This window comes from Lactuca virosa, chromosome 7, assembly GCF_052849685.1.
Source record: "Lactuca virosa cultivar CGN04683 chromosome 7, Lactuca_virosa_CGN04683_v6, whole genome shotgun sequence".
In the NCBI taxonomy this organism is placed as follows: domain Eukaryota; kingdom Viridiplantae; phylum Streptophyta; class Magnoliopsida; order Asterales; family Asteraceae; genus Lactuca; species Lactuca virosa.
In genome coordinates, this window is record NC_136432.1 from 169,702,005 (window position 1) to 169,711,286 (window position 9,282).

A 9,282-nucleotide genomic window follows, 5' to 3' on the forward strand; every position below is an offset into this window, starting at 1 on the left:
ATATATATAGGGTTGAGATCGGTTGAGAACTCAAAGTTTTCCGAAAATCCGATAACTAAAAGTGGAGCGTTGGATCAAAAGTAATTCGTTAAGGACATGATCGTTATCTTACCAATCTCATTTAATGTTTAATTTTTTTGTGTTATTTAATATATTAATATAAATGTCTAAAAATTTACATCATAAATCAAATTTTCAGATTTTTTTTAAAATAGTAATTTTCGTTTTTTTTTTAAATGCAGATTTTTTAATTTTTTTTATAGAAAACATGTATTTTTGAAAAAAAAATTGAAAACAATATTTTTTAAAAAAAATTACAATTTTTTTAAAAAAAGCTGCATTTTTTTTTTCAAAAATACTGCAATTTTTTTAGAGAAACTGCATTTTAAAAAAAAAACTGCAACTTTTTTTAAGAAAAACTGTATTTTTTAATAAAAAAACAGCAAGTTTTTTAAAGAAAGTTATGTTTTTTCAAAAAAAACTACATATAAAAAAACTGCAATTTAAAAAAAATAAAATTTAGGTGCATATATGCATATTTTTTCAAATGCATATATTCATATTTTTTATACTATAATATTCGTAAGTACATTATAAAAAAACTCATTTTATTTACTAATCTATAAACACAATAGAATAAGTATTTTATTCGATACAAAAAAAATATTAAAAATAAAAAATTATACAAAATTTCAAAGCATTTTTATGTCTTCGTGTCAATATTTCCATATTTTTCTTCAACTTATCATCTTCACCTCTTCAATATTCACCACAATTTCTTCCAAATCTACAAGAAAATTTTTTAAAAAATAGATTGATACAAAAACACTTACGAAAATACATATGTGATTAAGATATGAATCACATGCAATTCACGTATGAATTACATATGATGTATATGTGAATTATACGTGATTTAATGTGAATATCATGTAATTCATATTTGAATTACATGTGATTTACATGTGAATCCAATGTAACTTATATATGAATTACATGTGAATTATATGTGATTTACATGTGATTTAAAGGTGAATCACATGTAATTCACATATGAATTACATATGAATTACATGTAATTCACATATGAATTACATATGTGATTTACATGTGATTTAAAGGTGAATCACATGTAATTCACATGTAAATCACATATGAATTACATGTGATTCACATGTAAATCATATATGAATTACATGCGCTTCACATGTAATTCACATATGAATTACATGTGATTTACATGTGAATCACATGTAATTCATATGTGAATTATATGTGATTTACATGTGAATCGCATGTAATTCATATATGATTTACATGTGAATCGTATGTAATTCATATGTGATTTACATGTGAATCACATGTAATTCACGTGTAATTCATTTGTAATTTACATGTAATTCATATGTAATTCACATGTGATTTGCATATGCATCACATGTAATTCACATGTAATTCATATGTGTTTCACTTGTGATTTACATGTGAATCACATGTAATTTACATGTAATTTTTTTGTAATTCGCATGTGAATCACATGTAATTCATATGTGATTCACTTATTATTTACATGTATTGTAATAATAATGAGAGGTAACTGTGGCAAATTTTGTTTTGTCAAATATTTTGAAAACATGTCATAAGTTGTAGTAACATAGTCTTTTTTTTCTTCATGTAAAAATATAAGCCTTTGCAATATGATGGTTGTTTTTTGCAACATTCAAATCCAAATCTGAACTTTTCAACAAAATTAGATGTTTTTTGAACGATTGCATATGGATTTTTTCTTCTTTTATACCTATATATCTCTTCAACTAATTTATACTTCTCTTGCTGCAAGTGAGCCCACGCCAAGTTCCCTAATAACCTGATTCAATTCCAAAACATCAAAAAATTAAAACTAAATTTTGAAGATGACTCAAAGAAACAACACTGATTCATCACATTAAACCTTCAGTTCCATACATCCTTTGAAAAGCACTACTTAGAATCATAACAATTGCATGAATACAGTAAGGCTGGATGAATTCTACATACAAATCCTGGCTACCATTATGTATAACTTGATTCCACCAAACATATTAAAGGAATAGAATCAAACCAAATCGCTAGTACAGCTTCCTAAAAAGTGTATAATGCTTAAGTTTGTTTATTGTGATTTAGCCAAAGTTGAGACTTTGTGATTCATTGTATCCCCTGCAAATTAATCTTTATAGTTGTTGTGGATATTAATATAGTTTTTTATATATTTCAAGTTGCATTCTCTTGCAAATTGCAATTTTTATTTCCAATCATCTTCCAGTCCAGCCTGCTGTTTTTCAGTTCACTGTTACCAGCATTCAAATGGCAAGTAGTTATCAACAAATGTCAAGCTCCACATATAAAAAAACATCATTTTAAACAAAACCGCTAATAACAAAAAATAAAATCAACATATACGATGAGAGAGGCTAAGCATACTGAAAACATTATTGGAATACGGCATCTGGAAGCAGGACTATCGACGAATCAGTATGCTCTCTTTTTCGAAGGAAATGCATGAATAAGCTGCAGCTAACACAAAAAAACGAACCAAACCCCTAAAAACTACACTCCCTAACACACCAGGGGATCATACTAAAAGCAAACAAATCCCGCAGCACAAAACCCTAAGGCAGACAAATCGCACCAAAATGTATCATGAAACACCACGAAATGCTTCATATCCCAAACATGCATAATCAAACGTAACCAAAGCGGCAAAAATCAGTCTAAAAGCACAATATATAAAAAAAAAACAAACCTCGTCTTCTTCCTCATCGTCTTGCTCCTCACCAGTGGCGTCAACCGCAGGTGTGGCGTTTTCATCTTCATCAGAATCAACAGGTCATGCAACGGCTTCCAGTTCCTCCTCATCTTCTTCCTCCTGGTCATTGACCTGCTCCTCCTCTGACGAATTAGACAGAGAGTCCTCCGTGGAGTCCTTATAACATTGCTTTTTCTCCGACTGAGGTAAACGGAATCCTAGGAGATCTAAACTTCATGAGTGTGGATTGATACAAATCTAAACTTCTGAATGGCCAGCGGTGGCTCCAGTAAGTTGATTAATTCTATATCTCGATGGAATTGTAGAGGATCGGAGTCGGTGCCTTTAAAATCGGTCGGAGATGAGAGATCGACGAGGAACAATAACTCCAGATTTGGATGATGTGGCGCTGATTTTAGGGGAAACGGACAAGCTTGATGAGTGAATCATTGGCGATGGAGGTTCAGATAATCGAAACAGTAGATGATCCGGTGTTGGAGAAGAAGCTGGTGAGGGGAATCATCGGAGAAGAATGTGATTGTGAGGATGAGGACAAATCGTGAGTTTAAGAGATAGAATTTAATTAAAATTGTGTTTCCTATAATACCCCTGATCAAATTAATTAAGATACCCTTCCTTCTTTTCTTTCTACTTATTTACAAAAACGCCACCTTACATCTCGACCCTTCTTTTTTTTGATCTAACGTTCCACATTTAGTTCTCGGGTTCTCGGGAAACTATGAGTTCTCAAATGATCCTTCCTATATATATATATATATATATATATATATATATATATATATATATATATATATATATATAGAGAGAGAGAGAGAGAGAGAGAGAGAGAAAAAGAGAGGAAGGATTATTTAAGAACTCATAGTTTCCCGAGAACCCAAGAACCAAATACGAGCCATTAGATCAAAATAAGAGAAGGTCAAGATGATTTATGACTATTTTATAAATACTTAGAAAAAAGATGACACAGGGCATCAAATTAAAATGAACCAGGGTCATTTTGGGATAACATAATTTATAGCCCTAAATCAAAATATCAAATTCAATTCAATCTGCCGTACCCATCATCACGTCTCTCTCTCTCTCTCTCATCCCATCTCCGACAATCCGCTTCCTAATCTTCGAACGATCTAGGCTTCATTGAAGCGAATCATCAACGTGAAGAAGGTACGATTAGTCAACAGTGGACTATCTCTCTTTTAGTCAAATATTGTTCGCCAAAATTCAACACCGTTGATGGTTTCCCCAAAATCAAGCATCGTTGTCTGGAATTAATGAGTCAACTTCTGAATCCATGGCTTCCTCTGCCATTGTGTATATGATATCGACGTCATTGGAGATTCATCAAGTTTTTTTTTTCCTAAAATCAGATTTCATAAATCTAGAATCGGTTCAACCTAGCATCGCCATTATGTAACTGAAATTGTAGGATCGTCTCTATGTGCGGTTTCAACTTCATCCATCGATTTGTATCAACTGCTCCGGTAAGATTAATGTAATTTTTGTTTATTGTTGCCTAGATTTACTTCACATATTATTGTCGTATGTGTTATTGAGTAATTGCAATTTATTTTTCTAGTTTCGTGCCTAAGGTGCTGTTTGTTTTTTCGAAGCAAAAATGTCTGAAGTCTGCAGACCACATCTGCAAACCTTTGCGGCAGAAGAGGTAGACCAAACGACTGCAACATGTAATAAAAAATTTGTTTGTTTTTTAAACTCTGCAGACTGTTGCAATAAACTGAAATTTTAATACTTCTTTTGGCTAAGTACAAAAACACTTTTCTACAATTATAAATACCTTAAATATCATAAAAAACACTTTATTTTAAAAAAATCAGATTAAATCTTAACTTTATTTTTTCAATAAAAGGCTTCACATTTCATTTTTCACTAAATTTGCCCTTTTTTTTATAATCTTGCGGTTTTAAACAACTTTTATTTTAAGATCGCATCCCATAGATTATCATATGAATTGGAAATTTTCACCAGAAACTTGAAAGTTGAGTTTAAAATTTGACAAAAGCTAAACAACCAACATCAAGTTATTCACTAATTAATACATATAATAAAATAAAATAAAAACAATCGCCAATACATAATAAGCTTAAAACATCAACAAATTGTTCATTTATCTTCTCCATTCATTCATTATCGTACGATAAGTGAACATCTTCCACCACACAAACAATGGCTTCTTCCTTGAGGGTAAATTTGTCAAAAGCATGGCCATTTTGAAGTAAAAAACCCAATACCCATTCCACAATTAATTTCATCACAGGGATAATATCAGCAAGGGTAAAATCGTCCAAGAAGGTCAATTTGAATTGCAGATTCCATTCCACTTCATAGTCTCCCATAACATTACTTTAATTTGACCTTGTTTGTAATTTTTCCATTGATTTGCCACCAAAACCATTTCAATCCCTATGTAATCCAACACATGTTATAGAACCTGCCCTTATGGTTAAGCTAAAACTTCAAGCCATGAAAAACGATTCATCAGAAAACATAAATGATTCAACACTCTATTATCCCTAATACTATTATTATCAATACAAACTCCTCAATTCCAAAAAGAACCAAAGCATGACATGTGACTAACTTCTCAATTAATAGTAGCCATTTACTTTAATGGATGATATAAATTAACATAGTCAAACTGACTTCATTATTTTTTGGAACAAATGGAAGGAAAAGGAAGCTAAACTGTGAATCATTACAATCTAAACACAAAAACTAACCATAATAAAAAAAATGTCAAAACAATGCATAATCAATCAATTTCAACAAATAAGCAATAACTTAAATCAATTTCAGAATATGTAAAAAGAAAAGACATGTCGATGATTCAGAGGGCTGTAAAATCGATTTCAGCAACATTTGAATCATAAATTAGAGGAAAAAAAACTTACCTGTCGACGGTAGTGGTTCACGAAAAAGACGACGGATTGCTAAGGCGGCGACGACGAAGGAATGGCAGATGCAGCGATAAGAATTGTTTGTGACGACGACGAGATATCAGGCGAGATAGGAGACGAGATCGATGGAAGTAGGAAGAAGAAGGGCGGCGTATGCGATAGGAATATATGTCCGTTCCTTTTTTTAGGTTTAGAGGTGTGGAGAAGTGGTTTAAAGAGGGAAGCTCAATGTTGTATGGCGCAGAGGACGCACAGAGGTTTTTAAGTTAGAAGGCTTTTAAAAAACAAACAGTTGCGAGATGGAAAGTGTTGCGCGTGTGCTACGCCGCGTAGCAATAAGTGGTTTGAAGAGGTTTTTTACAAAAAACAAAGAGTACCTAAGAGTTTTATAGAATTATTAGTTAATTACTTTTATCTTTTTGCTACAAATATACACCTACTGACATTCACGATTCACATTTTAACTGACTGACAATCGTGTAGTCGCATAAGCGTTTTAGGATCCCATTAATTTGAAATAGCCGAGTTTTGTCACGAGTGTGGATCTGACAAGAAGAATGTTGTAGCTGTAAAAGTATATAGATGGAGTGATGGTTCTTATCTTGGAGATCAAGATCATTGGTGGTTGTCTGGGATCCATAGAGACGTGCTCCTTTTATCCAAACCAAAGGTTTTTGACTTTTCTTACATCAACTAAAGTCTTATTAGTTGTGTTAATAAGATCATTCCGAAACGGGAAAGCCCTATTCGGATTGCTCCAGAATCACATTCTGATGCTACGTTTTCCAATACATGGATCTGCAAAAACTCTTCTTGTAGAGCTGTTTTATCTGTAACTGATACTTTCTGCAAGAGATGTTCTTGTTGCATTTGTCATTTGTTTGATGATAACAAGGATCCAAGTTTATGGTTTGAATGTTCTTCAGATTCCTCAAATAGAGAATCTTGTGGCTTATCTTGTCACACTGAATGTGTCCTTCAGCAGAAAAAAGTAGGTGTTATGAATCTTGGCCAATTAATGCAGCTTAATGGGAGTTACTGTTGTGCTTCTTGTGGTAAAGTTTCAGGAATACTTGAGTCAGTTTTTGTTTTTCCTCTTTTTACATATGCATTTGAGTTAACCCTTTACATATAATATAGAAAATACTTAAGTAATAATTCTTGCAGATATTAGAAGAAGCAATTAAAAATTGCTAAAGACGCGCCACGTGTCGATAGCCTCTGTTACAAAATATATTTAAGTTACAGAATTTTAGATGGAACATCAAGGTTTCAAGAGCTTCACAAAATTACTAATTAAGGTAAAAATATATTTTTATGGTAATTTAATTTATTATCCTTTTTATTATGTAGTATTCAAGAGACCTTTTTTGGATGATTTTTTTAAGATTTTACTTCCAAAGATTTGATGTTGCAATTTGGTCATCAAGAACAAGGTATTAATTGAATGAGAGATTTTTAAGTTTATAGGAATGTGTGCTTCTTGATATAAGAATTTTATATAAATGATACAATGGAAGTAATTGATACAATTAGTTTTTGGTTTTAAGCCATTTATGTTTGTTGATAGAAGATCTTTTTCATAATTGATATAATTTATAAAAAAAAAAATTTGATGTTCAAATCATCATTCAATGCACTGGTTCAAATTTGTCAAGATGAAATAAAACTTTATTCTCTTTTTGTTACAGTTTTGAATATGAATAGACGTTATGTTAATTTATAATAGTTTTGGATTGTTTTTTTTTCTTATACTCTTCATCTTTATTTGATCTGATCACAAACGACAAGATGCTTTAGTGCTTATTATGTTTTTTGTTTGTTTTTTGTTAATTAACACTCGTAGGAGTCCTAATTTCTTAATATTGATTTTGTGACAACCCGATACTTTCTAGTCAACAAAAGTCAATTTCCGTTAAATAAAATTTCAAATTTTATTTGTTCCGTTAAGTTCTGGTGGGTTAGATAATAATCTAAATTATATAATTAGAGGTTATATAAGTTTTCAGAACCAAAAACACTCGAAAAATCAAGATTTCCCTCGAAAAATCAACAAACTCGTCCAGCCATGCGTTTACGGCCGTAAACCCTTGGGATGTAAACCCTGGGCCGTAAACCCTTGGGTCGCGAACCCATTTACCGCTGAGAACCCATTCCCGGCCGCAAACCCAATAGGTATAATGGTTTTTCTCGGAGAGATTCTTCATTTTTCATCTTTTTCACCCAAAAACTCTCTCAAGTTGCTCCCGAGAACCTCCCAAGAACATTCATATCTTCAAGAACACACCTTCAAATCTTCAAGTGTTTCCTCAAGAACACCAAGAACACCAAAAACAACCTTCATATCTTCAAGGGCTGCAAACCTAGTTCACAGCCGCAAACCAGTTCACGGCCGCAAACTCTTTTCACGACTACAAACAATCTTAAGCCGAGAACCTTGGCTGAAAACCCTCTTTTTCCACTTCAAACAAGTCTCGGTAACATTCCTAACCAAAAAACAAGTGTATTCTAAATCTTTAATTAATGGTTTCGCTAATTAAAATACAAATTATGTGTTTAATTATCATTAGGATACCGATAACTCCAACTCGAGGGTCGTCTTTCCGGTTTTGCTGTCGAGCACGTGCACATAATCAACTGTGAGTTCATACCCCTACACTTTTACTATTTTTAACGTTTTCAGGGGGGATACAAGCAAAAAACAAAGAAATTTTATGTTCTTATATAAAGAAAATCAACAGAATTAAAACTTATGCAATTGAAACAACTAAGAGATCACTACATTTTATAAAATATTTAGGTATTTTATCCCTTTTGTAACTTGCTAAGCATAAAGGAAGTTCTCAACATACAACCATAATTTCAAAGTTCTAGTACAAAACGTGAATCGAATACGTAGCATACATGCAAACTATAATAGGTATAGTTTGGGATTCAACACACGGTTTTATCAATTCCAGAACTTATACATTAACAGACATATAACCTATGATAGATATAGTATATGGCATACAATACTATTTTCTGAACACAAGGGTACAATACTAAATAATTATTTAAGTGTAATTATTGTTACTCTACAAGTATACATACAGTTTCAAGTACAAGAGAACACTACAACACTACACCTAAACTAGTTAATACAGGGTTATGAGGCACTACTTCAATTGTACCCTTCGGGGTGCGGAACTAAATCCTACCACAGTATAACCAGAGTCTCCTAAAGGGAGAGCGTGAGATTTGTGAATAGATCTATTCGGGACTGACAATCCCACACCTAAACTGCTAGCTACAGTTAGGCAGACATGCCTGGGGTGACAAATATCATATCGTTCCGACGCCTGAAGAACGTCGTAGAGGTCACAAGGTCATATCAAGCATGGTTATATCAAACTCACAACAGTATAACTAACCAATGTTTATGAGATTTCATTCTTCATTAGTTTTATTTTAATTAGTTGTCACACCCTCAAACCGAAACGGCGGAAACGTTCGGGGGTGGAGGACGTCATGTACAATATCACAACAATTGCATCATAGTAATCAAAGTAAACACAACCA

General features: G+C 32.4%; 1 long non-coding RNA gene across 1 annotated transcript; it reads right to left on the reverse strand.

The window, feature by feature from the left end:
* Positions 1-684: 684 nt before the first annotated feature.
* On the reverse strand, positions 685-3,300 carry LOC145125962 (uncharacterized). The gene is made up of 3 exons (XR_013716229.1): positions 2,783-3,300; positions 1,799-1,867; positions 685-787 (listed from the first exon to the last, which is right to left on the reverse strand). It is a non-coding gene; the product is annotated as an uncharacterized LOC145125962 (long non-coding RNA).
* Positions 3,301-9,282: the final 5,982 nt, after the last annotated feature.